Source organism: Macaca fascicularis, chromosome 4 (assembly GCF_037993035.2).
Source record: "Macaca fascicularis isolate 582-1 chromosome 4, T2T-MFA8v1.1".
Taxonomy (NCBI): Eukaryota; Metazoa; Chordata; class Mammalia; order Primates; family Cercopithecidae; genus Macaca; species Macaca fascicularis.
The window spans coordinates 84,108,199-84,134,251 of NC_088378.1; positions in this window are offsets into that span (position 1 = coordinate 84,108,199).

The following is a 26,053-nucleotide window of genomic DNA, read 5'->3' on the forward strand; positions in this document are numbered from 1 at the left end:
CATTTTAATTAAATTTGGGCTTGTCTTTCTCTCTCACCTTACTCTCTGCATCAAAGGAGAGGCTTTTCACATGCTGCCTGGCTGGGGTCCCTGAAATTCTTCCATTCCAAAAGCAGGCTTCTTTGCCATACAAGGAGAGCAGCAATTAAATCAAAGCACAGGTAACCTGCAGCTTCTATGAGAGATAGCTGCACACATAACTTCAATGTGACTTATATATAAAGGTAATGAATTCTATAATGCAAATTTACATACAGGTCAAATAAAAAATGGCTTTGCATTAGTACACTGGGTATTAGGTAGTTGTCACACAATAAATAATTCATCTCACATAGCCACTTGCTATGTAAATGATAGTCTATGTATATTAACGCATTTAGCACTTAGAATAAAATGGACAGCTGGGCCAAATGAATCTCTCTCAGGACATATTACCATTACCACTCTCCAGTGAGTTTAACTCTTCACTTCTAAGGTTGGTAATGAGGGTATTAATTAAATAGGGCATGAGATTTGTTTTGATAAAGCCAGGGTTACAAGAAAACAAGTGAATAATTTTAATACACCTTGATGGTCTGGGCCATGGCACATATTGAGTTAACAGTAAAGACTTGTAAATCAATTGGATTGGGAATCTGTGGCACTCAGAAAAACAACAAACGTTAACTATTTTCACTTGGCAAAAATTCTGTTTACCTCCATTTTCTTTAAACTTCATTTGGTCACATGAAAAACACATCCAACTTTCTGGCTATTCTACAAGATTTCTTGGTTTCTTCAAAAGTAGCTACTAATGCATCTTCCGCATTAACACTTATTATGCATTTGGATACCACATCTATGAAAAAAGGTCATCTCCTCAAATTGCTTCATGATTAAATCACACAGAAAAAGAAATTTCCCAGTGATGCCTGAATTTTCAAATATTTGTGAAATTACAACCAAAATAATATTCCTTACTGGTGGTGTTGGATAACACCTCTCCCATCATCTCTCTATTTATGCTGGATCAAGGTGTGTTTTGAGAATTTATTCAAATAATGTTTACCACGGGGACTTAGATGATTTATGGACTGAGGTGGCCCAAGTGGAGACAGAGTCTAGGGAAGAGTGTGGAGGAGGGGAGATGGCAGCTTCTGTGAAAGTATTCAACATAAGGAAAGCATTTCCTTCTTGGGCGGCCACACTCAGCAACAGGACCAAAGATGGAAGAGAAGGAGAGAGGTGGTTTGCAGCAGCTTGCATCAGTCACAGTTCAACTAGAGAAGCTGAATAAGTAGGACTCAAATGAATTTATACAGACAATGAGCAATTTGGGGGGCCAGCTTCTCAAATTCAAAGTCTGTAAGGTGATCAATCAGGGAAGAAGGATTGCAAGCAGGCCAGAACCCCACAAACACAAGCTGCAGTGTGTTGTTCGCAGGCACCAGTCAGGAAGGAAGATCCAGGAGAAAGAGCAACTGCATGTCCAGCTGCTGTGTGGAGTCCCTGAGCTCAGAGAAGGCTTAAGCCCTCTTTAAAGCTCTAGAATTAAGTAAGTCAGGCCCACCAATGATAGTCTCCCTTTTGATTCACTTGAAGTAACTGACATGTGACTATAATCCCATTGACAGAATTCCTTCACAGCAGCACCTAGATTAGTGTTTGACTGAGTAACAGGGAGAAATGTGTCATAAAATGGTCATCTCTGCTTCCTAAGTTACAGCCTACACTACCTAGAAACATAGTAGATATAGAATTTTAGGGACTGTAGTTCAGTCTAGCCAAGTTAACACAACAAAAAGCCATCACAGAGCTAATACTAAAACTTGTCTAGATCCATCAACCCTGAAAATGTGTATTTGTAATTATATAAATGGAAAAGTTGTGTTACTAAATGCTATAACATTTTGGAACTCAGACAGCTTTGAAGTGGGAACTCTCTCATGCATTTACCTCATTGAGCATTATGCAAGACGGACATTTTTCTTCTAACATTGTAAGAGTAATGGCAAGGGCTGTAGCCACTTAGCTCCAGCTCTGTTGCCAATTAACTGGACTCCAGCTCAGGCAGAGTGATGGTAGCAGCAACAGCAACAGAAATGATTTGCCTCTTGGATTGGTTCCTCTGTGCAACTGATGAGATTGGAGGACTCAGCCTCAGTGGCAAGTGATAGATGGATTAATAAGCATATGTTAGTAGCAGTGGAATATCAAGGGTACATAGAAAGTAGACACCGTAAAAGGCTGGAGATACTGGAGTCAATCATGTAGGGGACGGGAGCCATCAGAATTTGAGTATTAATGTAAGTAGGACTACAACTGCACTCTTCAGCTACCGACATCTCAGGTACTGATGTGGCGCCTGCATATCGTATTTATATACCAAGGGTCTGTGGACGTTCTAGGGCAGGGGTCACTATGACAGAGTCATACTATGCCAGGACCCATTCTAAGATCTAGAAGTCCAGAGCTGATGGACAGCAGTCAAAATCAGATGGTCAGAATGGGGAAGCAACTAGAATTAGAACCTCAGGAGAGGTAGGTAAAGGAAACAAGACCTATGAAAGAAACACAATCTACAAAACCAAACTCAGAAGCAAAAAGATAGGGCTAGAGAAGAAACTCAACAGCCAATAAACTAGTCCCTGAAGGTAACAGAAACTTTACTACACCTGGTAACATCTCCCCATTTCCTTCTGACTTTGGCTACAAAGCAAACCTCAGCTTGCCTAATTCACCTGGGTCCTTTATAGAATTCTAACCACAGCTCTCCATTAACCCCAGGTGTTCCTTATGTAAGGGGAAGTAAGTGTTCTTAGTGGAAATTTTAGAGACAAACAAGGGATAATAAAATAATCCTAATAGGAAAGTAACCTTAACTCTAACTGTCATCACTTGAAAAAGGAATATCATTTGGCTAATTTAGTACATTTGGAAAACTTTTCTCCATAACTTAAAATCAGCATAATGTTAACTTCCTTTCTCTGCTAGTGAGATGTTATATCATGGATAATAGTAGATGTAAAACAAGAATAATATAAACATACAACCAAAAAAACCAAATAATTTATTGCTATATCATTAAAATGGGAACAAGAAATCTTAGAATCTTTCCATTTCTTGGTAGGAGAATAGATAGGAGAGACAGAAAACCCAAAATCCTTTTTTTTTTTTTTTTTTTTTTTTTTTTTTGAGACGGAGTCTCGCTCTGTTACCCAGGCTGGAGTGCAGTGGCGGGATCTCAGCTCACTGCAAGCTCCGCCCCCCGGGTTCACGCCATTCTCCTGCCTCAGCCTCCCGAGTAGCTGGGACTATAGGTGCCCACCACCTCGCCCGGCTAGTTTTTTGTATTTTTTAGTAGAGACGGGGTTTCACCGTGTTAGCCAGGATGGTCTCGATCTCCTGACCTCGTGATCCGCCCGTCTCGGCCTCCCAAAGTGCTGGGATTACAGGCGTGAGCCACCGCGCCCGGCCAAAATACTTTTTTTAATTATTAAAATGGAAGTTAGTAAAATTTCACTTTGAATTCAACAAATTTGTGTCTATGATATCTATCTACCTATGTTACACGTATTTGTTATTCCTCTGGTACCTCATAGCTAGAGCTGTTAGCAGATTGGGAAAAAAACGGTGCAGCAGTTATAATCATTGGGGAGATGAGGATAAAGAAAGAGTGAGAAGGCAAAATATGAGGAGTCCCATAGAGGAAGTAAGAAAAAGAGAAAGAAAGGAGAATAGAAATGATAGAAGAATTATAACACGGTTGAGGATATTTGCAGAGATCTCCACTGTATGTATGGATTGTTCCAAATGCCTGAAGCAGGAAACAGAATCTAACAGAGAAGAAAGAGTAAAGAGGAGGAGAGAAATAACATGTAGCATGATTAAGACACCATACAATAAAATTAATATTAATAAAAAAATAATGGGCTGCTTGCTGACCTCCTCAGACCTTGATTTAATTAGAAAAAAAGCTGAAGGAAGTTTCTTAGGTAGCACTGAATTCAGAAAAGGGGATGGGCTTTAGAGTTAAAAGGTACTTCTGAGATCCTTCCCCCTTCTTCCCTCTAGTGGCAAAAATGAACCATCTCACCTCTAATGTCTAGGAAGCCCTTTCCTCTTCGAGTTCACTCCACTAAGTGTTGGCTATTTCCTAAGCTCTCAACCTCCCTCTCTCTACCAGATATTCCCCCTCAGTAGTCAGAACTCACTCCATCATTTCTGTCCTCCGTGTCCCCACAGCCCCCTCCAGCTATTGCCATCTCTGTCTACTCTTTAGAAGGAGATCAGAGCATTCTTTTGAAAAGTACATCCAGTCATGTTACTCTTTCAAAACTCTTCCAAGGCTTCCCACTGTATTCTCAACATCTTTAACATTTGATCTACAAATTGTTGCCTGGCCCAGCCCTTGCCTAGTCTCAGTCATTCACCATGCTTTAGCCAGAGCACCTTCTTTAAGCTCCTTGTACACACCCCGTGCCCAGTCCAGTCCTGCCCGCACTTGCTCTTTCCTCTGTCTGAAAGTTTTGCCTAGACCTTTCATAGGCCATTCTTTAACTTAAATGTGACATCCTCAAAGAGTCTCTCCCTTTGACTAGAAAGGAAATTACATTAAATCACAGTACCCTCTCCTTCTATTACAACACTTTTAAATATACATATTCTTTGTAGAGAGTTTGCTGGATGCCTACCTCTCCCACCAGAATGTAAGAACAGACACAGTACATTTTACTTACCTCACTCAGTATCTACATAAATAACTGTACTATTCATCTTAAAAGCACCAAAAGCAGATCTTGTAAGTACAGGGGTAAGTGCTTCCACCCTTTAACCGGGAGTTCTTATGTTGTGAAACTTAGTGATACCTGAAAAATTCACCATTGATATCAAATATTTTCTGTAAAAGGCCAGATGGTAAATATTTGATGCTTTGCAGACCAAAAGGGCCCCGCTGCAACCATTCAGCTCTGCCTGTAGGGTGAAAGTGGTCATAGATGATACTCAAATGAATGAGCATGGCTGTGTGCCAACAAAACTTTATTCATGAACACTGCAATTTGAATGTCATATAATTGTGAAACGTCACAAAATATTCCTCTTCTTTGGATTCTCTTCAAATTTAAAAGTATAAAAACTATTCTTATCTTGGGGCCATACAAAGGCAGGCAGAGGGCTGGATTTGGCTTGCGGGCTATCATTTGTTGAATCTGATCTGTTATAACCACTTATTTTCCCAACCTTTCTCCTAATTGTAAAAACAAATTGATAAATTACAACGATAAACATTGCTCTCTGGAGAGGAAACATAATTCAATTATGGCCCCCTACCCCCATCCCCTGCTTGAATCCTTCTAGTGGATTTCCATTTCTCTTCATGTCAAAACTCCTCAACAGGTCCTAGGAAGCTGATTTGGATTGGGCCCACACCCCATCATTGCACTGGCCATATTAGATATCTTTTTCTATTCTCATCCTGCTCATGCTTGCTCAGCTTCCAGGCCTCCACTGGAGGCTGCCCTCACATCTTCCACCCTGCCCTTTCCCAGCTAGTGATCACTACCTCCTAAGGGGAAACATTCTTGCAGGTGTGATACTAGTTGCCTATTCTATGCCCTCTGACACCTACTCTTACCCCATGAGGCAGACACTGCAGGTTGCCTACCCAGTGGCCACTGCCTCCTATCTCCTCTTCCCTTTCTTTTACCTGGCAAGGCTCATCTTCCACCAAAAGGGCTAGAAACTCACTTCTCAGCCTTTTATATGACTAGGCTATGGCCATGTGATCCAATTGTGGCCAATGAGATTCACTAAGGAAAAGGTTTCCAATTTGCAGTTTTGTTGATATTTGCTCCTTATCCTTTAGCTTGAATAATTAAATAGCACATAGCATGTATATGGCAATTTTTAATGTTTAGAGTATTATATATTATGTCATTTGAACATTAGAATGACCACATGAAAAAAGTAGAAAAGATAAACAGTTCCCCACTTTAAAATTAGGGAAAGGTACCCTGAATTGTTAAGTATCCTCCACCAAATACTTCAACTAACAAGCAATGAAGTTAAGCCCATCTTCTGACTCACAGCCCACGGCTTTAGCTGGTCTCCCTTCCTCCTTCATGCTAACTGACTAATAGTGACATAAACTAGTCATTCATCTTTACTTGTTAAACACATGTTTTCCTCTATAAGAAGAAACTGACTGATACTCATTTATATGGAAAAAGAAAATAGTTAAGTAGCAGATACAAAAACAACACTAGTAGTAATGGAAATGTAGAATATTCTTCATGGTTAAAAGATACTACGTATTTTTAAAAAGCAAGAAAAAATGTTTCTGAAACATTGAGATTTAAAGGAATACATTTTGGCAAGTTGGAAAGTCCATATACATTTTTTGCATTTAGGAAAGATTTGTCTAATGAGTCAGCAAATGCTAAAACCATTGGAACACCAAAACTAGTTTTCGTTTCAATTCAGATATTAATTTTTGTGTGTGTCAGTTAAATTCTTAGGAGATCCACTTGAAGGCTGGAGTAAATATGGTTGTGCTCCACCCATGTTCCTTCTTCAGGGCCTGTGCACTCATTTCCTCACTTCTGAGAAGATCCCCTGCTGGCTCATAGCTGGGGCCTGGCTGAGAGTTGCCCTTAGCAGCCAGGAAACTTCCTCCTCCAGAGTTTGAGCCCTTCCCTGGGACAGCTGGTAGCCTATTACTGTTGAATGATGAGACACAAAAGCCTGGCTCCTTCTCCTAAATTTATGATAACTTTTAAGGTCACCTAAGCACCAGAGTTTCCTGTAGATTATTATCTGAGTCTCAGTTGCAATCAAAATATGGAGGGAGGCAGTTCCACCTTTCTCACTTTTATATAAGAGTATATCTGAGAGTACTATACATAAAACCTTTGGTATGAGATTGTGCATCTTGGACTATGTTTCTGGGAAACCCAACCAACGACTAAGGTTAATTCTGAAAAAGGGGAGGGAGGGAGGGGGAGAGAGAGAGAGAGAGAGAGAGAGAGAGAGAGAGAGAGAGAGAGAATTTTATCTACTTGGTTGAAATTTGTATTTCTCAAAAGATGAATAAAACAATATGTGGGAACTGCTGAACTTAGCTTATTTCTGAATAAATTTTGCAAAACAAAACTGGTTTCTGAAGTAGACAGTATGAAAGTGAGGAAAAATATATCTTTTATTTCATATTTTAAAAAGTCATTATTAAATTACTAATCCAGAAAAAAAGATAAATATAATCTTTCTTCTTAAAGTCCACAATAACAAATAACCTTAATTGAAACAAAATATATTAAATAAAAACAAAAACACAAAGTGGCCTCAAAAAAACTGTGCTAAACATATTTTTATAAAATATATTTTGCATTAGGACAAGAGGATCACACAATAGGACATAAAACTAAACCAGAAAGGGTTAAGCCTAAGATTAGCTGAGATAAACAAAGGAATAATAAAGGAAACTATTGGGTTTTTGTGGCTGTTATTTTCTCTACTAAGCTTGGATAAAGCCAAAGATCATTGCAAAGTTTCCTTTGCTTCTTCTCCCACATGTATGCAGTTCCTGAAACCTATTAGGTGCTTAATAAAAGATAAGAAAAGGAAGAAGGAAGGGAGAGAGGGAGGGAGGGAGGGAGGAAGGAAAAATACTGTCATTTAAAAAGACATCAAAGAGAGAACAACATTGAATTATATTTTGTTTCCATATTTTTTATCTAGGAGAATAATACTTGATACAAAAAAAGTGCTAAAGAAAAATTGAAATCAAAAATTTTTAAAAAGTCATTTGTCTTTCAGAAATAATTTTAAATTATAACTCTATGACCCTGAGCTAGCTGTGTAAGAATATCTTATGAATCTTTTATGAACGACCTGGTGATTATTAAAATTATAAAATTATTTACATTAATCAGAATATCTTTACCTCTTTATTTAGCTAACTATCATCTATCCACTTATCCACCCAACTTGTTCATTGTTTAAACTATACTTTCTGTCTGGTATGCACCCTTCCTATTCCTGCTTTAGAATCTTTCAAAATGATGTCTACCCATCAGGACAAATCTTTACCTGTGCTGTTATCTTCTATTTAATACGATGTCTTTCTATTTTTACTTAAATTTCCATTTTACTCAGCTTACAGCGTTGATATCGATGGTGGCAGCGGCCTGTCCGGAGCAGCCACTGCGGGGATGCCAGTTGCAGCGGGAGAGGCTTGGCCAGGGCTGTGTGCTCCCCAGTGCTGGTGGGGGCCAGGAACAGGTGGGAGACCTGCCTCCTACCACGTTGGCAGGGCAGGAACCCCAGGTTCCCAGGCCCAGGTTCAGCCACCTAGCCTCGGCTCCAGATCTGGGCATCCCTATGCTCTCAGGGGCCTGGGAAGCCCCCTGTCCCCATAGGCTCAGAAATGCCTGCTCCTGCTCCCTGGCCGCTCTCCTTTACCCATGCCTGCTCCAGTGCAGAGCATAGCAGCCGTGGAGCCAGGCACTGTCACAATCCAACCAGGTGGGCACATGCTTATGGCCGTGCTGACACACCAGCAGCCCGCTACTCAGCCGCCTCCAGACTTTAGGCATCACTGAGCACAGGAGGGAGGCCGGGTGGCTGAGAGTGGCTCCAAGTGGGGCCTTACCCCTTGGGGCAAACAACCTGAGCGTGGTACACAATGTGTTTAAAGCGGCAGGAGGCATATAGCTTCCTAGGCAGGAAGGGGTGGGTCTCCAGTGAAGCCCCACCTTCAGACCAGTGAGAGCCTGATGCCTGGGTGCCAGACTACTGATTCCAGCGGTCTGGAGTGAAAACTTCATTGATCCAATCAGATGGTGAATCCAATCAGACGGTTCGGCCAGTCAGATGGTGCTTTTTTCAGGCCTGCCCATGGCTGACCATGGACCAATCAGCATGCACTTCCTTCATTCTGAACATGTGAAAACCTCCAGCCTCAGCCATCCTCAGGTACTTGCTGGGGTGACCTACCTGCAGAAAGGAGCTCCACACTATGGGTCTCCTCTCTGCTGAGAGCTGGACACTCGCCAGAATGACCTGCCTGTGCAAAGCAGCTACCCACTTCGGATCTCCTGAGAGCTGTTCTGTTGCGCAATGAAGTTCCTCTCTGCCTCGGTAATGCTCCAGTTGTTCATGAATCTTAGTCTTCTTCAATGTAGGACAAGAATTCAGGACCTACCAAATGGTGGAACTGAAAGAGCTGTAACACAAACAGGGCTGAAACACATCCCTCCCCCGCTGCTCACCACATTTCGGGTGACAAGAAGGAAAGAAGAGCTATGGCTCCTCTCGGAGCCCAGACCTCAGGGCCCCCTATCCCAGGGCTGTGACATGCTGTAACATGCTCTTTGGGGCTCTGCAGTTCCTGCATCTCTGAGCTTTCAGGCGCCATCATGTACCTCCTGTCCAGCTGCTGGTGCCTACAGTGGAAGATGCTTGCAGTATGTCTAATCTAGCCACAGCCTCACACAGAGCTGGCACCTGCAACTGCCTGCCCCACCACAGCTGGCATACCTGGCTGTGTGCAGTGGCCAGACTCGGGGCTCTCTCACTCACACAGCGCTTGCCACTCCATGCCTGGATCCAGGCTGGTAGCGCGACCTTAATGCAGCCTGCTGGGCTGAGTGGGTAAATAAGCCCAGTGGACAGAATAAGCCCAGTGGGCACAAGCAAAACCCAAGCACAGACACCACTGGCCACAGAGGTTTCCAGTTGGTAAAGTGGCAACCTAATGATTCCATGACAATATTTTATCTTGTCCCTTCACCCCAATGTCTGCATCTACCTCATTTTGCATCCTTAAAACATCTGAAAAAGGCTGATACACATACTGGCGTCTCAATTAATATATATTCATTATGTAAACAGGAAAAAATATGTAAGTGTGCCTTTAAAATTTATATAAGAAACTCATCAGAGATTGAGATATGTCCTATGAACCAGTTCAGGCTTACATTAAAAAATTATTTTAAAAGAGATACTTAAAATATTAATCCCAACATTTTCATAAAGGCCACTAGTGAGAAAGAAATATCTTCTCCCTTTGAGAAATACATCTGTCTTAACGGAAGGTCAAATGCAGACTAAAGTTACTGAATATCCATCATCCAGGAAGAATAGTTGATTATTCTTGTTCCTATTTACAGTGGTACGAAGAAGGTTTATTTTTTGTTTCATTAAGACTATAAACTGGAATTAGTAATTGAAAGTAATAGAAGGAGGTATTTGCTTCTTTTCTAATAAAGTGTAAGACCAAGAAATTCAAACTACCTACAAAATGCAAACGTATTGGCCAACCTCTGGGCTATTTTATTTTATTTTATTTTTGGAAACAGAGCCTCACTCTGTGGTCCAGCCTGGAGTGCAGTGGTGCAATCTCAACTCATAGCAACCTCCACATCTTAGGCTTAAGCAATTCTCCTGCTTCAGCCTCCTGAGTAGTTGGGACTACAGATGCACACCACCACACCTGGCTATTTGTGTGTGGGGGAGGGTGGGTATGTATGTGTGTGTATTTTTTATTTAGTAGAGACAGGGTTTCACCATGTTGGCCAGGCTGGTTTCAAACTCCTGACTTCAAGTGATCCACCCGTCTCAGCCTCCTAGAAGGCTAGGACTACAGGCTTGAGCTACCACATGCAGCCTGGGCTCTTTATTTAATAATAAATCTTATAATTAAAAGAAAAATATATTCATTCAGTAATTACTCATTGTTGAGATGTCATAGTCAGTTGGGTCTCTAGCAAAGATTTAGACTTAAAGGTCAAGAGCACAACATTTAGTCCATTAGAAACAATGATGTTCCAAATGATATCTTGGATAACCTATAAGAGTTAATGCGTTTTCTAAGTAAGCATTTTAGACTGTTGTTAGTGATAGAAACAACCCCAATAATGGATAGCTAGCAGAGCATAAAAATTTTAAAGATGTGTGTCTTACTTGAAGCACTAAAGGTTAATTAAGTGAGGATCTATTGAACTAGGAGAAGGAAGCTTTTCTTTGAAACAATATTAAGCACTAAATTGCTAGCATAAGATTACTAAACAATGCCAGCAAATAATCGAGACCCCCAAACAACTTCCTGCTGAAATATCCAGCCCAGAAGAGCAGTTTCTCAGACAGATATGATTCTTCACAATGGAATTTATGAACTAGGGTCAGCACTTTGAAATATGCTAACCAGCAACTGGGGCAGATTCACCATAATCTAAGAGCAAAGACCTCAGTGTAATAATTACTCTGACCTTTTAACATGTAGTGAATCCAAATAAAGGGCATTTAAAAATATACAACATGTAAAGAAGACTGACGCTGGCAAAACAGTACAGTACAGAGTCAGTGAAGCCCCAGTGTGAGAAACTTGACACAGTGAAAATTTACGCCATTCTAAACTTCATGAGATCAAGGACCTTGTCCATTATGTTGCTGAGCAATATTTCAGTCCCCTGTTTATTGAATTTTGTTATACTCTATGCTAGTAATATATTTCTCCCATTCATTTCTTGCTTTGCTTGCAATGTGTGACTTTCATTTATGCACTCCCTTTATCTATTTAAGTACTGGGTTTTCAATAGGTTGTTGTGTGTTTCTTCTTTTCTTTTTTCATTTACTATGCATTTTATTAGTTTGGGTAAAATTTTATCTCTGCTTTTATGAATCCCGTTCTTATTTCATTATTTCTAGAGTTTGCATTCTCTACCTCAATAGCTCACTCTTCCGACATCTGCTAAAGGCAGTTCTTACCAATATAGTTTCACTGAAGTCTAGTGATAATGTTTTATTAAATGTTACATTGAGGCTGAAATCCCCCACAGCAGGTAGCCCAGAATCATTACCAGTCTGAATATTTTCTGTACCAAGATGATAATGATAAACACAAAGTCTCAGTTGGAGGCTTACCACTTATTACTTAATCCACAAACCCCCTGCAGGTTTATTCTGGTGTCTTCAAATGCCCACCTAAGGGTTGTACAAAAGCCTAAAGCTAAAATACACAAATAGTTTTTAAAAGGTTTTATTATACAACATAAGCTTTTTGCTTTAGAGAGATTGTTGTCTTTCTAACAAGAAACCCAAAGTAACCTAAGTATTTGGAAAAAAAAAAAATGTGTACATCACTAAGTGTCCCTTCTAAGTATTTTGAAAACTCTTCCTAAAATATTTTTCTTATTTCAACTAAGAACCAAATGAAATACTTCAGATTACCATTTAATGAAATGTTTAGATAAGGGCAATGAAAGAAGTTTTAAAAGAATTGTCTCCAGACATCATAAATTCTGTAAGTCAAACTGGCTGAGCATTATTCAAGTCACGATGAGGACTGCACACCAGGCGCAAAAGGCCAAAGGGCTTGAACATCACCCTAAGCAAAACGATGGAGAAGGCACAAATGTATATGAGAGGCAGACATTTACAGTCTTAGCAGCGCTACCTAAGTTGCAAAGTAACATAAAATTTATTTCTCATAATATCATGTGGACTTGCCAGGATTTACTTTTGTTAAAAAAAAAAAAAAATTGATAGGCAGATCGGTTTTCAGATCAAAACCAAGAGGTGAGAGAATCTAACACACATATCCAGGGCAAGCCGTGCTGTTCTAGTTCTTCCCACTGATGCCAAGGTGGGTTTAAAGACAGCAATTGGCAAAGGGAAAATTTAATCAACTGAGAATTGAAAAATAAATGCTTTCCCAATTTCAGTTCTATTTTCAGATGACTACCAGAAGGCTGTTTCAAAAATCACCTTTTTAAGAGCTGAAGCTTTAATTTCCAAGTGAAATATTTATGCTGTTTTAGATATGGCTTGCTTTATAATGATAGCTAAGCCACAGGGAGTCACAGGGGCTGACCAAGCACTTGATGTAAATTGGAGGTGACCTGGGTAAGGATCTGATTGTACTCATTCATTCTTGTGGAAAATTCATTCCAAAGTACTACCATGTAGCTGGTACTATGCTAAAGGCCATGCATACCATAAGGAAAAATAAGATATAGTGCTTGTCCCCAAGGAATTTATGAACTAAAAGAGAAAAGTTTCATGAAAAAAAGAATTAGATGTAACTACTATACAAAATACTAAAAGAAACAGGAGTTTGAAGAAAACTAAAGTTTCCTTTGACTGGAGTGACCAAGAAAGGTCCAATGAATAGAAGAAATGGCATTTAATCTAGTTGTGACAGCATTAGTAAGAGGTTTTCTTTTGCTTTTTAAAGTTTCTCATAACAAAATAAATACATATTCATGGCAGAAACTTTAGAAAACATAAATGGGCAAAAAGAAGAAAACAAAAACTCTGACTCTCAAATATAACCACTGTTAACATTTTGGTGTACATGCTCAAAATATGAATATTTAAAATATCCTACATTGATATTTAACATTGATAGAATGGATATTATTTTCACGGAAGTATGCCTGTGATCTATTGTTAAGTGAAGATAGCAGATTGTAGAATTCATTATACATTCATGCATATAAATACATAAATTAAATCCTATACACTGTGGTAGAACAGATATGTGGTGTATTTTAAAGTTTATTTCTTATTTTTTTCTCTCTTTTTAGTGTGTATGGTTTTTTTTCTAAGAGAAGAGCTTTGAAATGCATTTCTAACTGAGAGATTTTATGCCTCAGTTAAGTCTAACAAAAATAAAATGGTAATCTCATTAATCATCATAAAGTTAATGAACAAATTCAACACTTAGGACAAACAGACTTTACAGCTTCAAGCGAACAAGAGTCCTCTACAACATTCTTACAGCTGTGATTTCATGGAACAAACATATGTAGCCTCAATGTTATAAGTCAACAATTCATGAGGAAAAGAAACTATTAAAGCAGAACTATGAATTTTACAGCCAAGTCCTTTGTCTTTTTAGTAAACAGAAAGAAACTCAACTTTATCATGACAAAATATTATACATGTATTTATTTGCATTTCATTACCATATATATGGTGTATATATATACACACACATATATATAGGGAATGTACCATATATATGTGTTTGTATATATACACATGTGTATGTGTATATATATGTGTATATACATATGTGTATGTGTATATATACACACATGGTACATTCCCTATATGTACGTGTGTGTATATATACACATATATATGGTGTGCGTATATATATGCACCATATATGGTAATGAAATGCAAATATTCTTTAACCTTCTTCCTTATCTTTGTAAACGAAGGGTAATAGCCAAGTCTCTGCATTCTCAGAAACTCTTGATATAAACAGATTATTAAAGCCAAAGCTTTTCCACAGAACACCATTTGAAAATTATGGCATATGGTTTCTACTATAATTTTAATCAAGATTGAATCAAAGTATTGAGACTTTATAATTTTCTATCGCTGGAACCTGTCCCCGATAGTTAACGTGGGTTATCCTGTTCTTTTTTCAAGGTGCCCAGATTTCGTATTGTTCAAACACACATGCTCTACAAACAATTTCTGCAGTTAACACAATCATCAAAGGGTCCTGAAGCAACATACATCCTCCTCAGTTTACAAAGATGATGGGATTAAGAGATTAAAGTAAAAACAGGCATAGGAAATCACAAGAGTATTGATTGGGGAAGTGATAAGTGTCCATAAAATCTTCACAATTTATGTTCAGAGATTGCAGTAAAGACAGGCGTAAGAAATTATAAAAGTATTAATTTGGGGAACTAATAAATGTCCATGTAGTCTTCACACTTTATGTTCTTCTGTCCCGGCTTCAGCCGGTCCCTCCATTCGGGGGTCCCTGACTTCCCCCAACAATTTTCTATTTCCACACTGAGTACTGTTGAATAATGTGGTGTTTTGTTTAACAATATAGCATGAACATCTATTTCTACCAAAGATTAATGTGTTATTTTAATGGCTGCATTATAACCTATTCTAGAGCTAAATCATACTGTAACTAACAATTATCTTATTAAACACTGTAAATATTTCTAATTTTTCATTAGTATAAATAATGCTTCTATGACTATACTATTATGAAATACTTTCCACATACAAATACGCATTTGTGCGTTTTTTCAAAAGTCTTAGAAAATCACCTAAAGTGGGGAATTTTGGGAACAGAGTATGCCCATTTTAAAGGCTGCTCTTAAATATTGCCCAAACACTTTCCTAAAAGTTATATATACGTATACATTGTAAATCTCCTCAGCAGGGTATTATAGTGTTTTATTTTTCCATGATCTTTTAAACACTGGATATTATCATTTTTCAAAATATTTTCCAAGTTTGGGATAAAAAGTGACATTCAATTTAGTTTAAAATTGCACTTTATTTCTAGTGAAGCTTCGTGGTTTTTATGATATTGCAGCTCAGAAAATGATACTTGAAAGTATGATGTTTTGGCATGCGGAGTACTTTGATCTAAAGAACATTAGGAGGCCCCAGAACCAAGGTCTCTCTGACCTTTTCCTGCCCTCTTATCTCTTGCCCCTCTCTCTCCCACCAAAGAAGTCAAAGAAACTAGAACCCTTTTTCCCCAAGCCTGGTCATAGAAACCCTCTTTCCCAAAGCTAGTCATAAAATCTAGAAATATTACTCCAATCTTCCTCCACTTTTCGTGTAAGAGCTAACAATAAAGAAATTCTGGTCAGGTGCAGTGGCTCATGGCCGTAATCTCAGAACTTTGGGAGACCATGGCAGGCAGATCACTTGAGAACAGGAGTTAGAGACCAGCCTGGCCAACATGGTGAAACCTGCCTCTACTAAAACTATAAAAATTAGCCAGGCATGGTGGCCCATGCCTGTAATCCCAGCTACTTGGGAGGCTGAGGCAGGAGAATCACTGCAACCTTGGAAGCAGAGGCTGCAGTGAGCCAAGATCGTGCCACTGCGCTCCAGCCTGGGCAACGGAGCAAGATACCATCTCAAAAAAAAAAAAAAGAAGAAGAAAAGAAAAAAGGAAAGAAAGAAAAAAAGAAATTCTCTGACCTACCTCGTTTGGTGGAATATCGTAAGACTCATTCCAGAAGAGGTCCAGCCTTTTCTGAAATGTCACAGAGAGAGGCCACAAATATTCCAATCAGGTCCTCCTGAGTTCTCCCACTCAGTTGACTGGATTACTATTGGATCATTTCCTTTTTGTCTAGTTACATCTCTACATATTTCTCTACTCTTTACTGAACATAGGAATAAGAATGGAAATTGTTCTTTTGGGTCTTTAAGTCTTCATTCTGAAGGTCACCACATCATGTAAAACTTTGATTAAATAAATATTATGGTTTTCTCTTGTTAACCTGCCTTTTGTTATAGAAGTGTCAGCCGTGACCCTTGTGATGGGGAGGGAGGAAAGGTATCACACCTTATTTTTGGTCATTTGCTTTTATATTTGATTTGCTTGCATCGGTAAATTGGATTACAGTTCCATCATATTCAGTGCCTCTGCCTAAGGTGATTTTCCTTATTTGGTGGGTATACATATGTGACGGTTAGCTTTATGTGTCAACTTGACTGAGTTAAGGGATACCCAGATAGCTATTAAAACATGACTTTTAGATGTGCCTATAAGGATGTTTCTGGAAGAAACATTTTGAATTAGCATTTTGAATTAGCAGACTGAGTAAAGAAGATAATCCTCACCAATGTATCAGCCAATATATTAAGGACCTGGATAGAATAAAATGGCAGAAAAGGTAAAGTTATCACTCTCTTCTTAAGCGGAGACACCTGTCTTCTGCCTTTGGACATTGAAGCTCCTGGTTCTTGGGCCTTCAGGCTTCTAGACTTAAACCAGTACTCCTCACGCCCCACTACTGGTTTTCAGGCCTTTGGATTTGGACTGAATTATACCACTGGTTTTCCTGGTTCTTCTGCTTGCAGACAGGATATCATGGGCTTCTCAACTTCTATAACAACATGAGTTAATTTCCATAATAAATCTCCTCATATGTCTATATATATTCTATTGGTTCTGTTTCTCCAGAGAACCCTGACTAATACAACATGCCACCTGTTGAACTCAGATATGGCCATGTAAATTATTCTGCCAAAAAAGAACATTGAAATTAAAATAGCACACCTCTTAACTGAAATTGTAAAAATTAGCTCTTCATTTGCATTTTCTCTTTTTTTCTGCCAGGATACTAATGGCTCCTAGGAAGAAGGTGCTCCTGAGAATTGCAACTGTCCCATAACTAACATATAATATCAGTAAGAACTGCATTTTTATTGTTGTGAGTCAGTGACAGTTTGGTATCACTTTTCTTATCATAACTGGGGCTATTGCAAATAACTCAAAATTTGAACCAAAAGTAAATTATAATAACAAACCAACAAAATAAAAAATATGTGGCATTCACTGCAAGGCCAAGAAGTGGTCACAGGTTACATTTTTATCAGAGCTGGATGGATAGTGATCCACATTATACAATAGTGAAACTTTCAGTCATAACTTAGAAGGCAGATCATGACCCCAAAGAGTATGTTATTGGGTGAAGAACTTGGGAAACAGAATGTTAGTAGCATAACTTGGTCACTGTTTGATTCCTTTGGCAAGATTCTTTAAAAAGGAAATGAATTTTAAAAAGCATTTACTTGTTTGCCACAAAGAAAAGAGAATCTAGAAACACTGAGGGTATAGTGGTGGAAGATGCGACTAGTTCTCATCTCTATCTAGAAAAAATATAAAACTGAGAAAGCCTTTGAGTGACAAAGAATAATTAAATTACAGACTCATGGCAAGGCCCCAGTCAACATAGTTGAAACTCAATTGAGTAATAGCACCTAGTCCAGTCAGATAAAAGAAATTGAAGATGTGTCCTTCCAAATCCCAGCCTGATAAGCTCAAGGTACCCATAATTAAGTGTAAAGTCAAGTTCAGAAAACATTGTGGATGTGAGTCCTGGCACATGGAGCTAATTGAGAGTAAATAAATAAGAATCTGACTACATTTTTGCACTGAATTGTCAAAATCATCACCAATCTAGCCTCAAATAAATCATGAGTAATTAAGATTAAAATATCACCAGGATATGCGGCAGATTGAGAAAGTTTAAAGAAAACTTTTTTTGTTTGTTTGTTTTTGCAATCCCTATTGTAATTTTTAGAAATAGTAGAAGATAATAAGAGAAAAGGGAGAGAACTTTCTAAAAGGAAGTGTCAAAAGTCACAGAGTACAAGGGGTAGGGAGCTGCCCCCAGAAGGAGAATGAGGGTTTATACAGGAACATTCCTCATACACAAGGTAAGGAAAATTGTGACATTGGTCCTGTGAGATTTGTTTTACTGCAGACAGATACTACTCTGTCTTTCCCTTTCTTTTCATTTCTCTGTGGGAATTACACTTCTAGAGTGATGCTATCCCAGCTCTATCAGTGTGTGCATGTGGGAGACAGGGAAAATAATGTGTTTTGTTTATGTGTCTCCAACTAAAGAGGAACCTTATTCAAACTGAATATAGAAAAAAAAAAAGTGGCATCTCTCATAGACCTGAAGTTTAAGCTCGGTGTTTGATATGGTTTGGAATATTTGTCCTCTCCAAATCTCATGTTGAAATGAGATCCCCAGTGTTTGAGGTGGGACCTGTCAGAGGTGTTTGGGTCATGAGGGTGGATACCTCATGAATGGCTTGGTGCCTTCCCCTGGGTAATGCATTACTGCAAGATCAGGTTGCTTAAAAAAGCCTGGCACCTCCTTCCTACTCTTTCTTGCCCCCTCTCTCACCATGTGACACATTTGCTCCCCCTTCAGCTTCCACCATGAGTAAAAGTTTCCTGAGGCCACACAGAAGCTGAGCAGATGCTGCTGCCATGCTTGTACAGCCTGCATAACTGTGAGCCAAATAAACCTCTTTTCTTTATAAATTACCCAGCCTCAGGTGTTCCTTTACAGCAATGTAAAACAGACTAACAATGGTGTTGTAATTGGATAATTTTTGGGTTGTCTCCTTTGGGTGGAGGTGGGAGATTATATTACTGTTCACTCATATTTTATATCCCTTAATGTGGTACTTTTCCCTACAAGTAGATTATAAACTCCCACTCTCTGAAATTTACTGATAGACATATGACTTGCTTTCATCAATGAAATATGAATGGCAGTAATGTGTGTCACTTCACACAAAGGCTTTCACAGTGAGCTCATGGTTCAGATTCCTCTTTTCCTTCTGCTGAAATATCAGCAAGATTCTAGAAAAAGGGTTCACATTACCCTGGGTCTCTTAAAAAAGATTATGGGGAGAGGGGCTATAGTTATCCCACAATGGATATGAACCATAGTGAGAAATAAGCCTTTGCCTTTGTAAAAGAATTAGGTTGTGTGATATTTGTTACCACAATGTCCTGAGTAATACATAGCTTTTAATTTTGCCTAATTTATTATATAAGTTTATATAAGATATATAGATATATATACACACACGCATATATAAAGATATAAATTTAAGCATTTTTTGACAAAATGACAAATATTGGTTCCATTTTGTCGTTAGAATTTTTAAAAATTATTTTAGCCTAGAAAAAAATCTTCTACCTGCATTAGCTCAATCTCTCCACTTTTTCTAGTCCAGGTAGCAAATGAGAGAGAGAGAAAAGAAAATTGATAAATTTTTTACCTCACTGTCCAAGTATATATAAAAGTTATACATATTGTCCCTAAAATATTGTAGTCTTTTTAAAATTTCATTCTTTGTAGTCTTTTTAAAAATTTAATTCTTAAATTTTTCTAGGTAGTAGTCTGGTGAAGAAATAGAATGCTAACTTATTTAGTTGTTAATATTGAAAACATATTGAAAAAAAACCCTGAGTTTCTCCTATTCTCCACTCATCACCCAACACAGAATACCTCTATGCCCTCTGTTCACAAAATGCGTGGGAATTTCTCCCTTCTGGCAATCAATCAGTCCATTCTACAGTGGACACTAGCTGGGTGTCCTCCAATTCAATTCTGACATATCTACCTGGAGACTGTTCGATTCCACAAGTTGAGGGCCCAGTCCTACAAGTCTGGCCCTCACTTTTAATGCCAATTGAAAGCCCCAGATTTTTGTTAAACCTGTGTTTAACAAAAGGTTTAACAAAACCTTTTGTTTTGGCCGACCAGCTATAAATCAGGGTTCCCATGACCCCGCTCTTTGGGTTCAACTTGTTTGCTAGCGTGGCTCACAGAACTCAGGAAAACACTTTACCTACATTTACGTTTGTTGTAAAGGATATTACAAAAGATACAGATGAAGAGATGTGTAGGGTAAGGAATACGGAAAGGGGCACAGAGCTTTCCTGCCTTTTTTCTGGCACGCCACCCTCCAGAGACCCGTGCTGGTTCAGCAGTCAGGAGGCTCCTGGAATACGTTCTTTTAAGATTGTATAAAGGCTTCATTATGTAGTTTTGATTGATTGGACATAGGTGATTATCTTAACTTCTGTCTCCTCTTCCCTCCCTGGAGGTTGGGAGTAGGGCTGAAAATCCCAACCCTCTAATCCTACTTTGCACCAGCTTGGTGGCCAGCCCCTATCCTGAAGCTATCTAGGGGCTGCCAGCCATCAGTCAATCATTAGCATACAAAAAGATACATCACCTCGGTGATTTTAGGAGTTGTACAACAGGATTAGCCGGCAAAGACTAAATATATATTTCACCATATCACAACTATTTATTAAATAATCTTATCCCCCTTCACTGATTTGAAATGCTATAATTATCATATGCTACATTTCTATTGAACTTGCATTTCTGGATTTCTTGCTCTGTTTTATTTAGCTGTCTTTTAAATACACAATATTTTAATTATTGTAAATGTACATATGTTTCTATATTTTGTAATCACAGACAGGCTCATTATGCCCATCATTACTCTGGTCCTTCAAAATTATATTGGCCATTCTCATTCATTTACTCTTATAAATTAACTTAATACATACTTTTGTCAAGTTCCTTCCAAAATTCATCAAGAGAATAATTTCCTACCCAATTCATAACTTAATTGAGAGAATTGATATTTTTAAATATTGAGACTTCTTGTCAAGAAAGATGGATATCACTTCACTAACTCATCTTTTATTTTTTTTCTTAGTAATCCATTTTTATGCTTATGGAAAGTTTTAAAATATTATTACAATTGGGATAATTTTATTCATTTTTAAAATTTTAATATTTATATTTTTACATCCAGCTTATTAGAATTGTCTGTGTTTTATTTTTTCAAGTAAATATTACTTATTTAATTAGACAGTTGTATCATTTACAAATGATATTTTATCATTTTCTAAAACTGATATATAATTTTTCTTCTTTAATTGCATGACCAGAACTTTCTGCATAATGTTGAATAACAGATAGTGGACATCCTTGTCTTTGTTATTTTAATTGCAGTATTTCTTATATCTCAATTTTCAAAGTAATAGCAACTATTTTTTTTTATAGGAGCTCTTTTTGTGTTAAATAACTACCTTGCCCTAGTATGAGTTTTTAATCAGAAATGGATATTGAAAGTTTCAGCATTTGAAATGACTATAAGATGACCATACTGTCAATAAATAAGATAAGCATTTTAATTTTATCAAATAATTCCTAATGTATTTAAATTTCAAAAATAAGCCTATTTAAAATGTGTTAATTTTTTAACACCCAACTGACTTCCATTTCCTATATGTTATTTTGATTGTTTTATTTCATTACAGTGAAAGCTCCATGAGGGCTAGAACTCACCACTATATGTCTAGTACAGTTTACAGTACCTTGTAATTATTAATTACAGTACCAGTAACTATTATTAGTCAATGGAGAACTACATACCTTTAAGTGAGATTGCTCTTTGTTTATGTTTTCTCTCATTGTCAAATTATGTTATCATACTAAAGGGATTTAAGGAACATTCCTGAATATGGCAGGTTAAATTGATACAGATGATTCTACTACTCTCCCTTCTGCTACAAAAATGAAAAAATGGTGGTTAAAACATAACTTTAAAAAATTTCTTTCCACATTAAAAAACATAAGAAAGAAAAAAAAGAAGGACTATCTCTGGCTTTATGAATATGAAGAGGAAACAGAGATAGTGTGGTCAGCCTAAGAATAGATTACCTGGCACTCACAGGACTTTTCATCATAGATGGAGGCTTTACCAGCTGTGAACTGGGTCCTAATGTCCCACGATATTAGGGGATGTGGCCTCAGGCCAATAGGAAGACATGTGGAGCCAAAACTGATCCATCTGTGTAAGCCAGGAGCTTACAAGAAGTATCTCTTCTGTTTAGATGTTCTATATTTAGAGCCTTAGGGGTGAGGTCCAAATTTATGATAACTTTTGTAATTTAGCTACTATGAGAAAGATTAATATTTTCAACTCATCCAGGGCCAGTGGAAGCCCTGTTGTGAAAAGAGTTGTGAAAGGATAGCTTCTGAATATTGCTGGGCTTGTGCTTGCCCCATGGCTGACTAACTCCCACAGTAAAAGCAAATCAACAACATCAAAATAAAGATTTACAGATCATGATCTCCCAAGAGTAAAGCTACAATTTACATAAGACACAAATTATAAGGTGGAAACAACAGATGCCACAAACAGGGTAATTAGCACATGACAAACTTCAGATTTCAGAAAATTCTGAGACTAGAAATAATTATGATTAAAATTAGAAAAATAAGGGAATTGGAGCTATAATGGAGAATAGGATACTCCTAAGAAATTAAAGGGTGGATTTGTAAAATGGCCATATATAATTTCTAGAAATTGAAAAGATAGTTATTGATTGTTTTGGGGCTCAGAAAATGTTTCACCAAAGTATGGTACATTGGCATGCTGAGTCGTTTGGACTCAAGGAGATTGAAATGCCTTAGAAGCAGTCTTAGAAACAGAGTTTCTCTCTCTGACCTTCTCCTGCCCTCCTGTCTCCTGCCCCTCTCTCTTCCTCAAGGCAAGCCATAGAAATAAAAATTCCTGTTTCTCTAGGTGGGTCGTAGAAACCAGAACTCCTCTCCCCCAAAGCAAGCCATAAACCCTAGAAATATTACTCTAACCTTTCCCTATCTTTCTAAGAGATGTCCATAAATAAATTCTCAGACTTATCTTGTTTGATAGTAGATCCTAAGACCCTCATTCCAGAGAGGTCCTGCCCCATACCCAGGAGGAAGGAACGCTACATAGAAAGGACAAAAAAAGAAGTCTGAACACATAGCCCTTACTAGGTTTCTTCCCTCAGTCTATTATCATTAAATTATACTCTTTTTGTCCAAACACACTTCTAACAAGGCTGTCCGTTCTTACTGAAACTAAGCATAAAAATGGACAGTTTTCCCTGGGTTTTAGGGTCTTTATTTCAAAAAACTCCCTTCCAGGTCATGTGAAGCTTTAATTAAATAAATTCATTATGCTTTTCTCTATTAACCTAACTTTTGTTACAGGAGTATCACCATGACCTTCATGATGGGGAGGAAAGGTATCACACCTTTTCTGCTCCTATAATTCTGGTCCCCATTCCAGAGCTTGCAGATAAGATCCAGAGACAAAAAAGAGCCAGGAAAAAAAAAAAAAATTAAGATCAGCTCTCTGAAATCTTTACTCATAGTGCCTGGTCAAGAATGGAGGGTAAAAATTATCCTTATCACTCCTCTAATCCCAGTACTTTGGGAGGCCAAGGTGGGCGGATCACCTGAGGTCAGGAGTTGGAGACCAGCCTGACCAACATGGTGAAACCCCATCTCTACTAAAAATACAAAATTAGCTGAGCATGGTGACAGGCACCTGTAATCTCAACTACTTAGGAGGCTGAGGCAGTAGGGATTGCTTGAACCCGGGAGGTGGAGGTTGCAGTGAGCTGAGAGCATGCCATTGCACTCTAGCCTGTGCAGCAACAGGGAAATTCCAGCTCAAAAAAAAAAATTGTTTTTCTCCTTAAACCTTCACTTCTGTATTAGTCTGTATTCATGCTGCTGATAAAGACATACCCAAGACTGGGCAATTTATAAAAGAAAGAGGTTTAATTGTATTTACAATTCCACGTGGCTTGGGAAGCCCCACAATCATGGTGGAAGGCAAGGAGGAGCAAGTCACATCTTACGTGGGTGGCAGCAGACAAAGAGAGAGCTTGTGCAGGTAAACTCCCATTTTTTAAAACCATCAGATCTCATGAGACTCATTCACTATCATGAGAACAGCACAGGAAAGACCTGCCCCCATAATTCAATCACCTCCCACCAGGTCCTCCCATGACATGTGAGAATTTTGGGAGTTGTAATTTAAGATGAGATTTAAGTGGAGACATAGAACCAAACAATATCATTCTGCCCCTAGCATGTCCCAAATCTCATGTCCTCACATTTCAAAACCTATGATGCCTTCCCAACAGTCCTCCAACGTCTCAATTCACTTTAGCATTAACTCAAAAGTCCACAGTTCAAAGTCTCATCCAAGACAAGGCAAATGCCTTCTGCCTATGAGCCTGTAAAATCCAAAGCAAGTTAACTACTCCCTAGATACAATGGGAGTATAGGCATTGGGTAAATACAGCTATTTCACATGGGAGAAATTGGCCAAAACAAATAAGCTACAGGCCTCATGCAAGTCTGAAATCTGGTGGCGAAGTCAAATGTTAAAGCTCCAAAATGATCTCCTTTGACTTCATGTATTACATGCAGGTCACACTGATGCAAGAGGTAGGTTCCCATGGTCTTGGGAGGCTCTGCCCCTGTGGCTTTGCACAGTACAGCCTCCCTCCCAGCTACTTTCATGGGTTAGTGTTGGATGTCTGTGGCTTTTCCAAATGCATGGTGCAAGCTGTTGGTGGATCTACCATTCTGGGGTCTGCAGGACAGTAGTCCTCTTCTCACAGCTCCACTAGGTGTGAGAAGTGGGTGATGCCCCAGTAGGGACTCTATGTGGGGGCTCTGACCCCATATTTCCCTTCTGTGCCACCCCAGTGCAGTTTCTCCATGAGCACCCCACCCCTGCAGCAAACTTCTGCCTGCACATCCAGTTATTTCCATACATCTTCTGAAATCTAGGCAGAGGTTCCCAAACCCCAATTCTTGACTTCGTGCACTCACAGGCTCAACACTACATGAAAGCTACAAAGGCTTGGCACTTGCACCCTGTGAAGCCATGGCCTGAGCTCTAAGTTGGACCCTTTCAGCCATGATTGGAGCAGCTGGGACACAAGGCACTAAGTCTCTAGGCTGCACACAGTACTGCAACCCTGGGCTCGGCCCATGAAACCATTTTCTCCTAGGCCTCTGGGCCTGTGATGGGAGGGGCTGCTGTGAAGGTCTCTGACATTCCCTGGAGATATTTTTCCCCATTGTCTTGGGGATTAACATTCTGGCTCCTTCTTATTTATGAAAATTTCTGCAGCCATCTTTAATTTCTCCTCTGAAAATGGGTTTTTCTTTTCTATCACATTGTCAGCCTGCAAAATTTTCAAACTTTTATGCGGTTTCCCTTATAAAATTGAATGCCTTTAACAACACCCAAGTCACCTCTCGAATGCTTTGCTGCTTAGAAATTTCTTCCACAAGATACCCTAAATCATCTCTTTCAAGGTCAAATTTCCACAAATCTTTAGGGCAGGGGCAAAATATCACCAGTCTCGTTGCTAAAACCTAACAAGAGTTACCTTTGCTCCAGTTCCAAACAAGTTCCTCATCTCCATCCAAGACCACCTCAGCCTGGACCTTATTGTCCATATTGCTATCAGGCTTTTGGTCAAAGCCATTCAACATGTCTCTTGGAGGTTCCAAACTTCTCCACATTTTCCTATCTTCTTCTGAGCCCTCCAAACTGCTCCAACTTCTTCTACCTGTTACCAGTTCCAAAGTCACTTCCACATTTTCAGGTATCTTTTCAGCAATGCCCCACTCTACTGATAACAATTTACAGCATCAGTCCATTTTCACAATGCTGATAAAGACATACCTGAGACTGGGCAATTTATGAAAGAAAGAGGTTTAATTGGACTTACAGTTTCATGTGGCTGGGGAAGCCCCACAATCATGGTGGAAGGCAAGGAGGAGCAAGTCACATCTTACATGGATGGCAGCAGGCAAAGAGAGAGCTTGTGCAGGTAAACTCACATTTTTTAAAACTATCAGATCTTGTG